General features: G+C 52.6%; 1 protein-coding gene across 3 annotated transcripts in view; it reads left to right on the plus strand.

Annotated features, from left to right (window-relative positions):
- PHACTR3 (phosphatase and actin regulator 3) overlaps nucleotides 1-18,967 on the plus strand; it is a 210,408-nt gene that overhangs the window by 49,135 nt on the left and 142,306 nt on the right. The window contains exon 1 of one of the 3 annotated variants that reach the window (XM_038572759.1): nucleotides 12,072-12,651. The exons of the other annotated variants lie outside the window; for them this stretch is intronic. The gene's annotated coding sequence lies outside the window, so the exon portion shown is untranslated. Of the gene's footprint in view, nucleotides 1-12,071; nucleotides 12,652-18,967 lie in introns of those variants that run through there. 3 annotated transcript variants of the gene reach the window in all.

The following is an 18,967-nucleotide window of genomic DNA, read 5'->3' on the forward strand; positions in this document are numbered from 1 at the left end:
GATGTCTTTTACTCTTTCAGAATTCTGATGGATGAGGAAGAGTAGGTGGCGGCCTAAGGCTCTGTTTGACTATGTCTCTTCACACTGATTCTCATTTTCTGATGTCAAATTTCAGAATTTTCAAGCAGACAGTGGATTGTCCAGGTTTTCCAAAGTCTCTTATTATCCAGTCATGTGAGAAAGTTAGGCTTGAGGCTGAGGCCATGATCTACTAACCTCACCCAGGTACTGTGACTTTGCTCAGAATTAAGGAAGTTTGAGCCAAAGAAAGTGGTCTTTTCCAGCCACGCTGTTCTTTTATTGCCGGGTGTGGTGTGTGATTCCAAAGTCATTCCCTATAGTAAGGATAATTCCAAGTGGTCATTTCCATCATGATGCTCCCTGAATAACTGCCAGCATCCTTGTTTTAGAACTTGGTTCTTTGGCCCCCACGCCTGCAGCCTGTGTCCGTGAATGTGTTGGCCAAATCTTCTTAACTATGTTGGAAAGGTGTCTGGCTTGGCCTTCCGTAGGGTGTTCTTTCTGTGGCCAAAGAGGCCCATACGTGTTATTTCCTACGTGCTTGTGGCCTCGGCTCCTTCAGACTTCAGGCTGGCCATGGAGTGACAGACCTGCCTCTCGGTGGGAGTTTTCAGGATGTCTAATCAGATGGAAATCTCACCTGTTTGCATGACCGGCTTCAGCAGTTAGGTGGTGCAAAACCCAAACCTGCCCTGTCTTTCCTCTTCCACAAGGTGACCACCAGCAGTAGCCTGCCTGCGGTGGGCCCACTGTCTTCTGGTCGGATTGCTTTCAGTTGGGTCACTTTCTCTTGACCCCTGCCAAAGGGGATCGTGGTGGCATATGGTACTCAGTGCTGCATAGGACACCATTGGAGACAGAAACCATGTATTCAAGGGGCTTTCCGTGTGCACCTGTGTTCATTCATTCATTCATTCATTCATTTATTCATTCTCTCAGCCCCTGTGTGCTAGACCGTGCGAGGCACTGGGGCCATGGGGGTAAATCGGAGACAGCTCTACCCTTGAGGTCTAGAGGAGAGACGGGTAGTGGACAAGCAGTCATAGATGGGAATGTGTGAGGAAGCTCAGGACACGGTGGGGCAGCTAAGAGGGAGCCGTGATCCAGTCTGTGGTAGGAGTGGGGACAGAGGTGGTCTCCCCGGGAAGCAGGCTTTCCCCTGAAGACCCTCCCCCCCCCGGAGAAGCAGCATTCCTCAGATGAGGAGTGGCAGGTGGGAGATGAGAGAAGGATCAGGATCGTGTTCAGGCGAGAGAACTGGGTGTGCAAGGGACTTGCAGGAGGGTGAGCAGGAGGTCTCGTTCTGAGGTTCCAGGTAGACATGCATCTAGGGGTGCTGCTGGGGGAGGCATTCCTAAGGACAGGCTCCAGCTTTCTGGCTGAGTGACTGGGTAAATACGCAGGTTGGACAGACCAGCCCAGAGGTGCAGGGCCGCCGAGCCGGGGACGTATGTTGACGTGGGCGTGGGTGAATAAGCAGGTGGAGGGACAGTTGCGGTTCACCTTGGGTTGACCTTTTGTTGTTTATTCTACCCTGAAACCCTTTCAGCTCACCCTTACCTAGTGCAAGCTATTCTGGAAACTTCTGCGCAGATGGAGGCTCAGTTCGGTGACGGCGGGACCCGCTGAGTGGTGTGCTGGGTTCCGCTGAGCCCCTCGGCACCGACCAGCTTGGCCTCTCTCTAGCTGGGTACACTGAGCTCCTTGGGTTGTGCCCTGGGGGCAAAGCCGAGTAGTGCTCGGGGCCACAGAAAGAACCAGGTAGTGCTAGAAGGTGCTCACTGGAAAACCAGCCTGGTTTTTGTTTTGTGTTTACCTTTCATGGAACAATTATGGATGAGGATCCTATTCTCTCTTTTACCGAATACCTGAACAAGAGGATGTCTGGGATTGTATGATGCTTGTTCGAACTTCCATTTGTCTCTTGAGCAGCGGTTCTTGAGAAGTGCTTGTGTTCTTGTGATTCCGCTCCGTTTCCTGAACACTTAGGAGAGAAGAACCTCACTTACTTGTAGAGTCTTCCTTGTTAAGGATATACTTTATTTAGCAGCCTGGGAAAATGATGCTTGACGGGAAATAATAAGCAAAAGAATGAGAAAGACAAGTTTCCCCCACAGCAAGAGGGCAAGGAAGTGCAAAATCCACAAACGGAGCAGTGATGAACTTTTAATTTGATTGATCTGAGGAGTCCAGTTGGTAGCTGGTTCCTTCGGCAACCCACCTGCAGGAGCCGACCCCGGATCCTTGCGTCACGCACAACGGTTCTTCCCCAGAGTTAACCTCCGGCAGCCAGCTCACCAGTACAGTCCTGCCTGCCCTCAGCCTCCTTAGGACCCTGGCCCTGGCCCTCCTCTTTCTCTTCTCGTACTTCTTTCCTGGCCCAGTTTCATCACCGAGCCAGTCTGGATCCTAGGACCCGACCCAGCCTACTCTCCACTGAATCTCAGCCTTGACCCACAGCCCATCCTCAGCCTCCAAGCATTCTTCTCTGGTCCCAGGGAGCTCGCTCGTGGTTAATGCAGAAACCATGGGATCAGGCTTTTATCCCTTCCTCAACCTCAGCCGAGGCCGAAGGGCTGCTTGCCCACCGTCTTGTATGTCCCAGGATTGCTAAGTTGCTAAGACCTTGATTCACGTCTTAACCTCCAGCACTCACTGGAAGTACCAGACGTCCTCTGCCAACCAGGTGGATGCCACCTTTCCTAAGTCAGGCCCGAGAACCAGGCCCTGCCTGTGAAGCCTCTGCCCTGCTGTTCGTGAGAGGAGAGTGAATGTCCTCCTGCTAACTACTTCAGTCTGGTTGTGGGGTCTCCTGGTGCTTTCACATTCTGTCCCCTTGTGTGTGCATTACATGCTCCCTCTCACCTTCTGCCCTGAGAGTACAATCTGCTTGCCTTGCACCTGGTTCGCTTTATCTTATTTGGTAATCAAATAAAAGAGCTTATTTCAAGTAGCCTAAATTGAAGTTTTATTTCCAAAATGCAGGCATAGGCAGTATTTCAGTAGAATATCTGCTTCAGTAAAATTTACTTAACTGGTCCTCCTTCTGTTGGATATTTTCAATGCTTCAGATGTTTCAGTGTGATTACTAATAAAATGGTAAAGGCTTCATGCATGTAGTGTTCTCTGTATTTTGGATTTTTTTCTTCAGGGTAGAGTCCGAGACACGAATTTAAGAAGTTAAATGTTCTATGCCTCTTGAAAAATAATGCAGGATTGCCATTGTGTTAGGGATGTGCTATCAACAGTGCACAAAGGGGTTTGATTTCACTGCACCCCCATGAGAACTGGAAAATGGGATAGAAAATCATCTGGGAATGAGTAGAGAACCTGCAGGTACTCAATACCCAGCTGAAGTCAAATAAAATGAATTTGTTGTAGAGCACGGTATTGTGATTTTGCAGAAGCTTTTAAGCTATGTGCCTGGGAGCAGAAATGAGAAAAAGCAGATGGCAGGGGCAAGGAGGTTGTGGTGGAGGGCAGGGGCATATTGAGCCTCGAATGCTGGTCGGACACGCTGAGCAGGGGGGCTCAGATTGAACTGGATGGAAACAACACCTGGGAGGAGCTGGCTGAGGGGCTGAAGGCAGGAGAGAGAGCCCGTGTGGCCCCGAGGGCTCTGTGGGTGGAGGGGTGGGAGGTCTTGGGGGCGGTGAGACACAAGGGCTTCACGTTTTCAGTCGGGAGGCAGATGTGGGGGCAGCCGTCTCCGTGTTGGCCATGGTTCTGATGATTGGAGGTGGGGTTGGTGTTGAGAATGTCAAGGACTCATGATGCCAGGGGGTGGACTGGTCCTCATATGGGTGATGGTCGGGAGGAGACAAGACTGGCTGGACTCCTGTGGCCCTGGGGCCATGGCCAGGACAAGCTGATGATGGACAGAGATGGGGACTGGTGGAGCTGCAAGTCCTGAGCCTTGGAGGAGGGGGATGTTGAGCAAAGATGATAGGGACGTGGGGTGACGTAAGCAGAAAATCACAAAGATGAATCCAGTCCACTGTGGCTCTGACACCAGGGCCTGAGGGAGGGGGAGGAAGAGAGAGTTTCACGGGGTAGGGATGGGGAGAAGGAAATTTGGTGCAGCTCGCATGGAAAGGTAGATAAAATGGACCTGCTACAGAGGTGTCTGTGACCTCAGCCTGGAGCCTCAACCTCTCAGCCTCTGTGAAATGAGGACGAAGACTGTCTGCCCTGGGGTTGCAGGGAGAGCTCTCGGTATGCACTTGCACTGAGGAGGTGTTCAGTGAAAAGCCAGTGATGACATCATGAGTGGCCATGAGATTTCTTAGCATTCTAGGTCTCAAACTATTTTTTTTTTAAAGCAACCAAAGGTGGAGTTAATTACCGATCACCTGGGGATGCAAAGTAATTAGGGCTGCTTTCCTTATTGCCTAATTCAAACTCAGGATGTAGCTTCCAAATTGAGAGCATCTGACCCATGGACGAGCTGCCTTGGGAATCTTCTTTTTCTTTCTTTTTTGTTTTGTTTTGTTTTTTCTTTTTTTTATGATTATAATTTTTTTTGAGAGATAGCACACATGTGCATGTGAGCCAGGGGGTGGGGTGGGGAGGGGCAGAGGGGCAGAGAGAGAGAGAAAACTAAGCAGGCTCCACACCCAGTGCAGAGCCTGACACCAGGCTCAATCTCAGGACCATGCCTTGAGCTGAAATCAAGAGTCCGGCTCAACTGACTGAGCCACCCAGGCACCCCGAAATTTTCTTTAGATTTTTTTTTTGGTATCAACTTTACTGAAATATAGCCCATATTATATGATAAAATTTACCATATGATAAAATCCGTACCTATTTACCTATTGAAAACATACTGTGCCGTGGTTTTCATAATTCACAGAATTGTGCAGCCATCACCATAATCAGTTTTAGAACCCCCATCTTCCCCCAGAAAAGGAGCCTTGGGCCCATTAGGAATCACTCCCCACCCCCTCCTCCAGCTCCCACCAGCCACCAATTTGCTGTCTCTGTAGATTTTCCTTCTTTGCACATTTCATGTGAATGGAATCATGGCATACATGGCCATTATGACTGGCTTCTTTTGTGTGGCCTAATGATTTTGAGGCTCATCCGTGAGTAGCGTGTATCAGAGCTTCGTTCCTTTTTTGTGGCTAAATAATATTCCACGGTATGGATGGACCACATTTTGTTTATCCATTCATCAGCTGATGAACATTTGAGTTGTTCCTGTTCACTTTTTCAACCTGAATTGCCTTTCACGACATTCTTGTGTTGATACCTGCCTCCATTGGAGGGTTCATTAGTCCATCTCTTTATCTGTCCACAAACACCTACTGAGTACCTCGTACGTTCTGAGTGTATGAGTCCCTTGCCATCTCAGGAGGGTGTGTTCTGTGACCAGTGAATGACCAGTGTGTGATATGTCAGGGGGCAGGGAGTGCCAGGAGGTCAGCCAAGCCCAGCAAGGACAAGGCGAGTGGCAAGGCCTGTTTCAGATGTGGTTGTCAGGGCAGGTCCCCTCTCAGGAGGGTGTGAGCAAAGCCCTGGATCTTACTGATCTGGATCAAGTTCAGAGATGCATACATAGCCTTCCCAGAGCTGGAGACTGGGCAGGAATTTTTAGTCAAAAGACCCTTTTTTCCCTGTGAAACAGCCTCCCGTGTGGTCCAGCACCACGTATCCTCAACACTTTCAGTGTAGAGACACGGTTTCCACCATGCCTCCCTGTTCTCTCTGCACTTGGCCTTCTCAGGAGAGAGGAAGTGCTGGAGCAGGCATTTTCCATGTTTCCATCCTGGACGGCTGGTGGTTAGTACGCGTACTGACCCTCGACAGCACGGGTGCTGGTACCTATAACCTGAGGTACATGCCAGCTTCCACTGTGGTTAGATGTTTATGGGTCCATAGTCCAGGATGGTCTTGTGGTTTCTATCTCCAAAATATCTCCCAGATGTGCCCAGGTGTTCCCATCCTCACTGTACCTCGCTGACTGGACCCACATGCTCCTTGCACCTGCACAAGTACAATGGCCTCCCTCCTGTTCTTCTTTGTAGACTCATGTGTTTGCTCCCAAGCTGGAGGCTGGAGATGTACTGTGTGTGCCCATGTGCTCTCTTCTGAGTGACCTTGAGGGGCTGCCCCAATACCCATCAGCTCCTCCCTTGGTCCAGGGAAAGAGAACATTTGGTCTGTGGAGAGCCACGTGGTTCTCCTTCTGCTTATTCTGAGCTTTCTCCCTCTTTTAGCTTTCCTTCCCAGCATGGAAAATCATGGGAGCCAACTGGAAGAGATTTCCAGAATATTTGGCCTTCCATATGTGGCTTCTTTCGCCCAGGCAAGTGGGAGACTTGACCATCCATATGTTTCGTGATAAGGGCCAGGGGGCAGCTCCATGCTCGGTGAGCCTCCCCTCTCCTGGCCAGGGAAAGTAAAACACAGGATCACACTTTCCCCGAAGCTATCATACTTTCTCCTTTCTCTTTTAAGCCTGGATTGGAAGCCACCAGATCTAGAAGCAGCCCACAAAGGTGGCTTGGTCCTGTTCTTCTCTAAATCTGGTAGAAACTAAGGTAGAAACCCAAGGTTTAAAACAGGAAGCCCATGGGCCAACGTTAGCCTATAGACTTGCTTGATTTGGCCTGAACACTGTGTGTTTATGTGTGTGTGTGTATGTGTGTGTTTAATGGAATGAACATTGAAAAGTTGAGGGATTTTCAATATATAGAAATCCATTGTATTTCTATACACTAATAAAGAAGTAGCCGAAAGAGAAATTAATAAAATAATCCCATTAACAGCTACATCAAAAATAATAAAATATGTAGGAATAAATGTAACCAAAGGGGTGGAAAGCCTGTATTCTGAAAAGTGTAAAATACTGATGAAAGAAATAGAAGATGACACTGACAAGTGAAAAAATAGTCCCTGCTCATGGATTGGAGGAGCAAATATTGTTAAATGTCCATACTACCTTATGGATAAGTGGAATCCTTATCAAAATACTAACTACACTTTTTTACAGAACTAACACAAATCATCCTAAGATTTATTTGGAACCACAAAAGTCCCCGAAGAGCCAAAGCAACCCTGAAAAAGAAGAACAAAACTAGAGGTATCACAGTCCCAGATTTGAAGATACACTACAAAGCTGTTGTAAATAAGACAGGATGGTACTGGCATAAAAATAGACACATAGATCAGCGGAACAGATAGAGAGCCCAGAAGTAAACCCCATAATTATGTGGTCAATTAATCTTCCACGGAGGAGGCTAGACTATGCAATGGGGGAAAAGACAGTCTCTTCAACAAATGGTGCTGGGGAAACTGGACAACCAAGTGCAAAAGCATGAAACTTGACCCTTTCTTAGATTATGCACAAAAATAAACTCAAAATGGGTGAAGGGCCTAAACATGAGACCTGACATCATACAAATCTGAGAAGAGAGAACAGGCAGTAATTTCTCTGACATTGACCATAGCAACCTCTTTCTAGACATTAGACATGTCTCCTGAGGCATGTCTAGAGGGAAACAAAAGTAAAAATAAACTTTTGGGACTACATCAAAATAAAAAGCTTCTACACGGCGAAGGAAACCATCAACAAAACTGAAAAAGCAACCTAGTGAATGGGAGAAGATATTTGCAAATAACATATCAGATAAAGGGCTAGTGTCCAAAGTATATGAAGAACTTATAAGACTCAACATCAAGAAACCCCAAATAATCCAATTAAAAGTGGATAGAAGACATGAGCAGACAATTTTTCCAGAGAAGACATCCAGATGGTCAACAGACGCATGAAAAGATGCTCCACATCATTCATCATCAGGGAAATACAAATCAAAACCACACTGAGGTATCACCTCACACCTGTCAGAATGGCTAAAATTAACAGCACAAGAAACACCAGGTTTTGAGGAGGATGTGGAGAAAGGGGAACCCTCGTGCACTGTTGGTGGGAATGCAAACTGGTGCAGTCACTTGGGAGGACAGAATGGGGTGCCTCCAAAAATTAAAAGTAGAATTGCCATATGATCCAGTAATTCCACTGCTCGGTATCTACCCAGAGAATATGAATACAGCCAGGTGGAGAAGACATATGCAGCCCTGTGTTTAACGCAGCATTTTTTATAGAAGCAGCCCATGTTCATTGCCTAATGAATGGATAAAGAAGTTGTGGTGTATATACGAAGGGAATATTACTCGGCCATGAAAAAGAAAGAGATCTTGCCATTTGCACTGACATGGATGGGTCTAGAGAGAATCATGCTAAGTAAAATAAGTCAGAGAAAGACACACACCGTATGATTTTGCTCATATGTGGAATTTAGGAAACAAAACAAATGAGCAAAGCAGAAAAAAGAGAGAGTTAAACTCGGAAACAGGGAACGTACTGCTGGTCACCAGACGGGAGGTGGGTGGGGGCTGGGGGAAGAGGTGATGGGATGAAGGGGGGCACCTGTCGTGACGAGCGCCGGGCGATGTGTGCAAGCGCTGAATCTCTATACTGTGCACCTGCAACTAATGTTAGACTGTGCTGAGTGACTGAAATTAAAATTGAAAGAAAGGAAAGAAAGAAAAACAGTTTCAGTATTTCACCTAAACATCTGGATTTTCTGGCTTGGTCTGTAAACCTCAGCGCTCTGGCATTGCTGGGCTGCCAGACTGTCCGTTCCATAAAGACTAGGTTTCTGTTTTGTTCCCTGCTTTGTTTTCTTTGCTGAGAGTCCTACTTGGAGGGGCCGGTGGGTAAATACAGAAGGAAAAACAGCCGAGTGCTGTCGGCCTGCCTCGGGCAGGACCCGTCCTACCCGTTGGGAGGAGCACTTACCTGCGTGGAGCACTCACACCTGGCCACTGTTCCTTGCCTGGCCTTTTAGTCTGAACAGGGTCCTCCAGACCACGGCTCTAGATGCTTCCTGAAATTCCGCGTGAGCAAGCCCAGACGCTGTGGCTGTGGGCACGGCCTTCATGAGTGACCACGTCTGGGCGGGGGTCGGGCAGGCGTCACTTGCTGCCATTGGCCAGGGGAGCGCCCACGGCGGAAAGTGATCGGGAAGACGGGATGTGTTCCAGGGGCCAGTAATGCTCCTCTTGTTACCTGTTTTCCAGTGGAAAGAAGTCTGAGACCCCAGCGAGAGGCAAAGGCCACCCCCCCCCCACCTCTGACACCCTGGTGTCTCCACCGGCAGCGGCTTTGGCGCATCCAGAGGCATTTGGGGTCGTCACAGCCGGGGCGGGGGGCAGCTCTGTCGGCACAGACCGGGGCAGCCCCGGGCGCTGCTGAGCGCCGTCTGACCCACGGGGCAGCCCCGCTGCAGAGACCCGCACGGCCCCCGTGTCCGTGGTGCTCGGACTGAGAAGCTGCGCTCAGCTTCATCACTGTGGGCACCCGCTGCCTCAGTTTCCCATCCCTAAAGTGGAGGCGATAATAACACCCGCCTGTCTGGGGCTGTGAATGAGGTGCCCTCACGCGGGGTCAGGAGCGGAGTCCTGATCTGGGAGCAGTGGTCCTGGGCCGGGGCACCCGATGCTCTGTGCGTGTTAGTGTGACCGCAGGCATCCTGCGTGCCCTTCTGGTCCCTCTGGCTCACCTAGACTTCGGGACAGCGATGGGGCACCTTCTGGGATGTGAGCATTGAGTGGACCTTGCCCGGACTCGGTGCGTGGAACCAATGGCGTGTGAGCAGCCCACACCGCCTCTCTTCTCTGTGGGCACGACTGTGCACTTTGGAATCTAGCTCCCTCCCGGCCTCCCCACCCTCTGCCATCCGGTTCCTCAGCCATGTGTGGAGGAGGTCTGCCCTCTGACCCACACGCCCCAGAGGATGCAGGGGGTTTGCTGGGGTAGATGGACACCAGGGCGGCTCTCCGTTAGTGGGGAGACAGGTGGAGGCCCGTGGGGGCTTCCAGGCGACAGGTGAGCGTGGCTCAGTCTGGGCTGGAGTCAGAGGGGTTGGGGTGGAAGAGAAAGGGAGACTCTGGAGGAGGAGCTGGGGTGAGTTGCTGATAGATGGGCTATGTCTGTTCCAGTGAATTGTGAGGTATCTGGGGGCAGGAGGGCACCCCACTTCACGTGTGGCTCCTGACACCCGAGTCAATATGGTATATGGATTTCAATAAACTTGGAGCTCTCGGGGTGTCTTTCTGGGACAACCCTAATCCGTTTGTCTTCTCAGGGTTCGTGTGTTACAGTGGCAGGAATGTCCGAAGGCGGGGTCCAGTAACCCCGCCCCCCCCACCTGCTGCCTCCTGAGCTGCCTCTGGTCTCAGTTTCCCCCTCTGTGGGATGGGGAGAGTTCCTCCATCCCTGGCCTCTTGCGAGGATTCAGACGACCTGATATCGGCAGTTCCTGGCAGTAGATGGGCTCGTGAAATACAGGTGGGGGGAGTCTGGCAATGGATCATCCTCATGGAAACTAGCCCCAGGGTGCCGACTGCCTCCGGGGAGGCTGGCACTGTGCTGAGGGAGTTTCTGTGGTTAACCACGCGTGACTCAGTGACCTGGCTGGGGAAGAAGGCTTTGGGTTCTCTTGCACCTGCTCACAGCCAGTTCTGGGGCTCAGCATGGGACAAGGGCTCAGTTGGCTTGGAGGGGCCCCTGGGGAGCGAAGGCACCTGGAATGGACCCCTGGAATTCTACTCCCCGGGATCAGGACTTGCTCCAGGCTTTGTTTGGAACTTGTGTCTGAGCTGGGGCAGTGACTCAGTTTCCCTGGGTGCTGTTGTTTTAGAGCCACAGAGGGTCACACTCAGGCTCAGAGTCAGAGGTAGTGTCTGTGACCCTCCCCAGCCACCTCCTAATGAGTGGCCTTGGGCCGCTCACTCTACCTCTCTGAGCCTCAGTTTCCCCACCAGACAGAGGGATCATAGAAGTGCCTGCCCTTGGGACTCCCGTGCGTGAGGGTGAGGTCAGGTAGGGCTGCAAGGCCTCTGCACGGGGCCTGGCAGAGAGACCACGCTGTTCCAGAGGCCTGGAAGCCCTGTGCTGCCTCTAGAAACACCTTGAGCGGGAGGTGAGGGAAAGCAACCAGGTTAAACCTCCGCCGTCTGCCCTCAGCTGGGGTCTCGGTCCTCTGCTCTCCCTCCCCCTGGAAGGGGCAGAGATGGGCTGCCAGCCTCAGTGGTAAGTGCGCAGCAGCTCCCAGGCAAGATGGAGTAGAGGTGTCATCAGCAGGGCAAGTTCTCTTTTCTAAAAGGCAAGAGCAACCTATCATTGGCTCCTGGAATTAGAGGTTTCCAAAAAGACCCTAAATGTGGAATAACTCTGGAAAAATGTTCAGGGTTCACATGCTCACCCAGGGACAGTTCAGAGGGGACCTGGCTCTCCCAGGAGTCCTGCCCTCAGGATTGCCTTCCTCCGCCCTCTGGAACCCCCTCCCCCAGCTCCTTTGCTGTGCGATGGCACTCCGCATACCTCAGCTCAGCTCAGCTCACCCGGCCTGGGGAGCGTGCCCTTGCACAGTTGGGTGAGCAGAAGTGCACAGGGGAGTGATGCCCGGCTGCAGCGTGTGGCCGCAGAGCCCGGCCCCTCTCTTGGGCAGGAAGTGTCTGGACCCCTCTGGGTGAGAGCTCCACTCATCCGCCCTGGGCCTGGGCTCAGTTCTTCATGGCCCTACTGCCCACTTTGCAGATGAGAACACTGAGGCCCAGAGGAGCGAATCCCAAGTTCACACAGTCATGCAGTTCCTGATTCAGACCCACAGCTGCCTTTCTGTAGCCCAGAGGTTCTCAACAGGGCAGCTCTGCCCCCAGGGGACATGGGTGATGTCTGGAGACACTTTGGTTGTCACCGTGGGGTGGGGGGTGCTCCTGGCATCTAGTGGGGAGAGACCAGGGAGGCCGCCTAGCATCCTATGACAGTGCACGGGCCGGGCCCACAGCAGAGAAGCATGTGGCCCCAGGCAGCAGTGGGGCTGAGCTTGGGAAACCCTGCCCTGGGCCCCTTCTCACTGGCGTCCCACAGCTCTGAATCCCGTCCTCGGCCGTGGTCCCTGGGGCTTGGCTCTGGGCAGCCTCCCTGGTCTAAGACTGCAGCAGCTGGCTCCCGACTTTGCACAGCCGAGGTGCCCTCTCCCCAAGGTCAATGTGGCAGCGCCAGGGCCCGGGGACAAGGGAGAGGTTCGCCATACCCAGTGGCCCTTGCCTGAGGCCAGGAGAGGTTGCTGGCACGGTGGGTTTTGTAGGTGGGATTTCAGACTGTGGTTTGGCGATTTTGCCAGGCTCCGGCCCGCTGCTGGCCTGAGCGGTGTCCTGCCAGCGCTGGGTGACACATCGTGGCACTGAGCAGAGCGGGGGGCTTGGTGGGGGCTGGGGCCTGGTGCGTGGTCCCCTGAGCTGGCTCCTCAGCCCCGAGCGGCCCTCTTCACCCCACCCCAAGCCCGTACTCCTGCAATGTCTATATTTAAAAATGTTTACAGATAATAACGGTGTTCAGCCCCAAAAGGCAGACAGGAGCTTGCTGACAATTGCAGTGTCGTGCCGGGCTGGGGGTTGGAGGTTCTTTGGGAGCTGAGCTCGTCCTGAGTGCTGCGGGGGCTCTCTGCCAAGCCCTACCTCCAGGAGAGGTTTAGGGGGACAGGATCCAGGAGCCCGAAGGGAGACGGAGTTTCCTGGGAGGATGAGGACTGTAGTTCAGCCCCGTTCTTTGACCATAAGGTAAGTGGAGTGCTCCCAGACATGCGGGGGGAGGGAGAGCGGTGGGCATCTCTTGGCAGGGTGGGGGGTGCAGGGGCTCTAAAAGTCCAAGGCTTTGCAAGCGTTAGCAGCAGCAGGGGCAGCCGGAGAATGGCACTGTTGGCGCCCTTGAATCAAATGTCCATGTCTGGAGCCTGGGCTGAGGGATGGGTGCTGTCCGCTCCCCCCCCCAAAAAAAAACCCCAAGTCCTCTCCATGCCTCTGGTGGAGCAGGCCAGCGTTTGCTGGCAGCCCCGGATCCGCTACAAAGCCCCGCTCTTTTGTTTCCACGTGAATGTTATTTTGACCCTATTCCTTCTGGGCTAAAAATAAAAATTCCACCTGGATGCCTTTTCATCTCCAGCCTGTAAGAAAATTTCCAGGAAATAATAGATTGTCCCCGATGTGCATTTTGACAGCACGGGGTGGGGGTTCTATTCGAAAGCCGGGGTTTCGTAAAAATTTAAAGTAGGGGAGGTTTCCGACGTCGGAGATTGAAACCTTCATTTCGTGTTTGGAATAAACGCTGCTGCTGGAGCAGGAGTCCGTGTCCCTGTGGGATCCCCACCGGGGAGGACTCCTGGCTGGGAGGCAGGAGGTGGGGAGGAGCACGCGTTTTTTGCTTTTCTGTCATTTTTACGTTTAGTATCCTTTGTGGGTTCGGGATTCTGAAAAAAAAAACCCGGCTTGCAAGTGAGGTTGGCTGTTTGGAGCTGTGGCTGCAGAGGGGGATGGGGGAACCGATTCCAAGTGTTAATACGGGTTGCGCAAAGTTCCTGGAAGCAAAATTGGTTCCCGATGGCACCCCGCTGTGCTGCTCAGCTGCAAGTTTTTGGACTCCGAGGGAAATGAAGTCCCGGGGACTCCCGGAGAGGGCAGTTAGTTGCCAGCCTGCAGAGCCCCCCTCCCCCGAAATGCTTGCTCTGTTCCTGGGGGCCGGGGTGGGGGAGGTGGAGGGTGGCGTAGGGAGGCAGGGTGGTAATTTAGCATTTGCGTGGCGGTGGTGGTGCCGAGTCCCGGGCATGCTGCTCTGCAAGGATGAATTAGGGAATTATGCACATGCATAATGATGGCACCACTTCCAAACTCTAAGAATAACCCAGTCAGCAGAAAAACAGCCTGCTTGAAGTTCATTCAGAAATCGTCAGGGGTCCACCGTTTGCTGGGGCGGAGGAGCAGGGCGACGTTGTCCCGGAGCCGTCTCAGCTGTCACTTAGGTGCCACCCTCCGCAGAAGCAACCACGGCCAGCGAGACCTGCTGTTTCACCTCCCGGCTTTTAGGGGCCGAGCTAAAGGAACAAGGCACAGTGGAGTCGCCGGTTTCTGTCCACCCCCCCCCCCCCCCCGCCGTTAGTGTCCCTCCCCGAGCCACACCCATCAGCAGCACAGCACTTCGCAGGCCTCTCTCTACGCGCAAGGGCTAGAGACGTGTCTGTGGGGTTTTTCGTTTGGATTTGTTTTTGGTGTAGACTCTTCGGTTGCGGAGCAGTTGACCTGCATTATCGACCCGCGACCCGTGTCTCACGGCGTCTTTAATGACATCGCCGTTACATAACGCAATAGCTCTGCTCGCGGGGTGACTGTTCATATCGTGTACGCTCAGAACATTCTATTTTTAAACCATCAAGTATCCTCCTCAGGAGCAACCTGCTCACTCCTGCCTCCCTTGGAGCCCTGCGCTTTGCCCCCACGGTGTCGTGGGCACGAGGGCACATGACATATGGACGGAGCAGCTCCTTCCTCCTGCCCGGGGCCTCTCGGGGCCTGAGGAGGGGCTGGAGGCCGTGTCTCTCTGGTCCTGGCGCTGATGAACCAGAGCCCTCCGTGCTCAGCCTTGTGGTGCTATTTTTAGCTCTGTTTCTTCATTGCATCTTGACATAATTTGACATGTCACAGCTGAATCCCATGTTTTTGCAGAGGTTCCTGGGTTCTGCATCTGTGGTTGGTGGGGCGGAAATAGTCTTTGCCAGAGCGTATCGCGCGGTTATTACTCGGGCAGGAAGTTCAGATATTCCCAATTCACTTCGAAAGGTACATACAAAATAAAACCCGTCCTTTCATTTTATTTCTATGCTATTTCCCTGGTGGAGGGAGCACCTGACCGGAGGGACCATTCTTCCAGTTGCTCTCAGGGTGTGAGAACCTGCCTTCGAATCCCCAGGAGGGGAGGTGGGGGTGGGGGTGGATGGTCACACCAGTGACTGCAGGATCCACCTGCAGAGCTTCTGGTTCTGCTGGCCCGGAGTGGGTGTGAGAATGTGCATTTCTATTTTATTTTATTTTATTTTATTTTATTTTATTTTTTTATTTTATTTCATCATTTCATTTCATTTCATTTTAGAATTTGCATTTCTAACAGGTTCAAAGGTGATGCTGCTGGTCAGGTGCTGCTCAGAATCACTGATGCAGATCCCAGGGCAGGGTCAGTAAATATTTAGGGGCTGCAAGATGCCTCGGTCTGGGGAAGGCAAGCCAATTTAAGAAATACTCAGACAGCAGAGCAGGAGATTTTTATTGGTTGTATATCCTGTCCATGTGGTTGGAGGTGAACGTGACGGGGAAATAAATCAAAGTTTGGATGAAAACTTTATTTACTAAAGGGGCTGGGATTTGGGAGTGAGGGGAGTGTTCTCATAGTTGTGTTAGCTGTGATCCTATTACTTTAGGGGGATGAACCACTTGCAGGCAGAGCGTCTGCTTTAGCATCCTCTGAGATGGCCTGGCCCTGCCCACTGTCCGTAACAGGTGCGTGTGTGAACATAGGAGGCACATACAGCAAACCACTAATAATTGCTCCACCTGGGCTGCTCATTATACTATTCTTAATTCTTTTCTGCAAGTTCAAACATCATATTAACACGCCGAGAACAGTCATAGGGCTTGGGACGCAGCTGTGCTTTCCCGTGTGTGCATAAAGCGGCTGAGTCAAGACAACGTGTGTTAGAGCAAAGCGGCTCTGGGTGTAGTGGGCACATGGGGGGGGGCACACACGCAGCTCTGACACATGGTTGGTCGCTGTCGCAGTTCATCCCAGGAACATGATTATGCACCTGGCCCACATCTCTTTGGGGATGTCTGACCAGTACCGCTATCAAGTCCTCTCCTGGGGTGGGGTTAAAAGCATGCTAATTCTCACCTGATACATAAGCTCCCGACTTCTGTGGTTTCTCCGTGAATCAACCCCCACCTGTTAACAGGAGAACCCCATAAACGGAGGGCCCGAGGCACCTGCCTCAACCTGCCTGGGGACAAAGATGGGGATAGAGTACCAGCTAGAGAGCTGTGCCGGAGCTGCAGCTGCAGGGCTCACATCCGGGGGAAAAGCGCATCCGGGGTCTGGGTGTGTGGGAGATGGGGTGCCAGCCCTGGGCCGTGGGTGTCGCCGGCACCAGGCCACTTCACAGGAGGCTCTCACGCCTGCCTTCCTCCTGCCTCCTTCTCTCCTTGTTTTTTCTTTTTTCCACATGGGCTCTGCTACAAGCAAATGGCACAATAGAAATTGGGTGGTGTTAAATTCGCCTTTTGGAAATAGAACGTTTCATCTGTTCTTCCCAGCAGCGCTTCACCGTGTGAGCACGTGCTGCCCAGCTGCCCCCCACCTGGGCCTGGGGGGCAGGTCCCATCATTGCTACCGTCTTACAGATGGGCAGAGTGAGGCTTAGGGGTGGGAGGGCCTTGCTCTCAATCCCATCTTGAGCCCACTGACCCTAAGCCCACTTTGTTCCCTGTGCTGTGGTGCAGAGAGTGGCGCTGGGCCCTGGCCGCCCACCCCTCCAGGTAGTGCTCACCCGGAGCTCGGAGGCAGGCCTCGGGCTTCCGCTCCCCGTGAGGAGCTGGTGGGTGCTCGGGCACGACAGCCCATCTCACTGCCCTTGGCTTCCCATCCTGGGTCCCCCCCCCACCACCACCGCACGGCTTCCTCGTGGGGGGCTGTGGCTGAACCTATTGGGAGAAAGTTTCACCATGTGCAAGCTCTTGTTACTCCCTGGGCTTGTGGGCTGCTGTTGGGTTTGTAAATAACGTTTTATTGGAACACAAGCATACTCATGACGTAATGTCTACGACTGGATGTTGCAGAGAGAGTGTGCCAATCTCTGAATTTTCCTGGAGGGTATGTTTCTAGGCGGAGATTACGCACACGTACGCGCACACGCACAGGAAGGAAATGCAAGATGTTAATGGAAGAGTCTGGGTGCTTTGCGTATGATTGTTGATTGTACTTTTTCCCCTTACTTTTCTGAATGTTCGAAATTTCATAAAACATTGTGATAATGGTAGTTTGACCACCGCAGGCTCTCTCCAAAGGAATGTCACAGGGCTCTAGGCCCTGAACCATCAGCATTCGCCTTAGCAACTTGACAGTTAATCAACTGGGTAGATGATAGGAATCGATGAAAGCATTAATAGTCTGGCTGACATACTCAAGAGTCGAATATATATTTTGACAGACTGCTTGGGCGGCCAAGCCAGCATGGAGGACTGGGTTTTTTGTTTTGTTTTGTTTTTATTTATTTTTTTTAAACACACATTTATTATCTCACAGTTCTGGAGATTACAGATCCTAGAATCAAGGTGTCGGCAGGGCTGCATTCCTTCTGGAGGCCCCGGAGAAGAACCCGATTTCCTCCTTTCCAGCTTGCAGAGCTCCCCTGCATGCCTTAGCCTCTAGCCCCTTTGCCATTTTTTAAAAAATATTTTATTTATTTATTCATGAAAGACAGAGAGAGAGAGAGAGGCAGAGGGAGAAGCAGGCTCCATGCAGGGAGCCCGATGTGGGACTCGATCCCGGGACTCCAGGATCATGCCCTGGGCCAAAGGCAGATGCTCAACCGCTGAGCCACCCAGGCGTCCCCCCTTCATCATTTTCAAAGCCAGCAGTGCAGCATCTTCAAATCTCTCATCTGGCCTTTGATTCTTCTGTCACCTGCCCTTCTCTGACTGTCTACCTCCCTCTCACAAGCATCCTTGTTTTTTTGTTTTTTTGTTTTTAATGAAGTTTGATTTGCCAACATATAGTATAACACCCAGTGCTCATCCATCGAGTGCCCTCCTCAGCAGCGCGGAGGAGTTTAATGCTGAGGGGCTTCAAACACCCCGCTTAGATTCATGAAGCTCACTGCCAGGCCCCACAAGAAGTGGACGTGGGTGGGAATCAGGCCTCTGCACTGAGCTGGACCCAAGTCTTCTAGGTGCCTGGAGTGTGCGAGCCCTGTCCTGGTGACCGGGACAGGAGGAGCAAAGCAGACAGGATTGCCGGCCTCCCGGGGCCTGCACCCCGGTTGGGGAGACAAACAATAAGTAGTTCCTGTGCTCGTGGTAAGTGTTGTGGGAAATGCACAGGAGGAGGGCAGGTGCAGGAATCCTGAGTGCACCGAGGATTGAAATAGAGTGTCAGGGTAGGCGTCCCCGAGGAGGTGACGTTTGTGCAAGGCTTGGAAGGAGCCATGTGGATCTGGAGGGGGGAAGAGCTTCGGGGAAGGAGCTGCCAGTGTGGAGACCCCAGTGGGAGCCCACCGGAGGGTCTGGGACAGATAGCCATGGTGGCAGGAGACAGCCAGGGAGGTGGGGGGTGGGGGGTATGTGTGCCACCAGGACGGTGGCTTTAGCTCACAGTGTGCTGGGAGCCATGGCAGGGTTTCAGACTCAGAGACTCACCATCGACTCAGGATTAAGGGCCCCGGGCCTCCGTGTAGAGCCGCCAAGTGCAGAAGCGAGGGGCAGACTAGCCAGAGGTCACGGCGGCATCCCCGGGAGACCCGTGATGGCCCCGGGCGGGCGGCGGGCGCAGGTGAAGGTGCGAGGTGGGGCCGGTGGGAGTGGGCTCGGGGTGGGCAGGAAAGGGAGGGATGGGCGGGCGAGCTGCCCCTCGGGATTGGCCCTGCCCTCCCGGGGTGGGGGCTCCCTGCCCGGCCGGTGGAGCAGGACGGGCTTGTGAGAAGAGGGGGGTCCAGGCGCACCTGCGCAGCGTCGCCGCTCTGCTCCCCGAGGCGGTGGCGGGACGGGACCGAACACGCACCCGCGGCCCTCTCCTGCCTTCGTGGTTTGTCTGCCTCTCTTAGCAGCATAGTTGGTGACTGTTTTAATTCAAGTCTCCTTACTGTTGACCCAAAGTCATTTTTTTTTTTTTAACCTGAGCTCATTCTCAACGGCAGTCTTTGGTTAAGCCTTGAAGCGGAACGCTGGTGTCGCTTGCATAACTCCACAACGGTGACGTCGGACCGTTTAGCTCGAACTAGACGTGACCTCCGCCAAGGTTCAAACACTCAGATCCACAAACGTCAGCAGGTGTCAGAATCAT

This window comes from Canis lupus, chromosome 24 (genome assembly GCF_011100685.1).
Source record: "Canis lupus familiaris isolate Mischka breed German Shepherd chromosome 24, alternate assembly UU_Cfam_GSD_1.0, whole genome shotgun sequence".
Classification (NCBI taxonomy): Eukaryota; Metazoa; Chordata; class Mammalia; order Carnivora; family Canidae; genus Canis; species Canis lupus.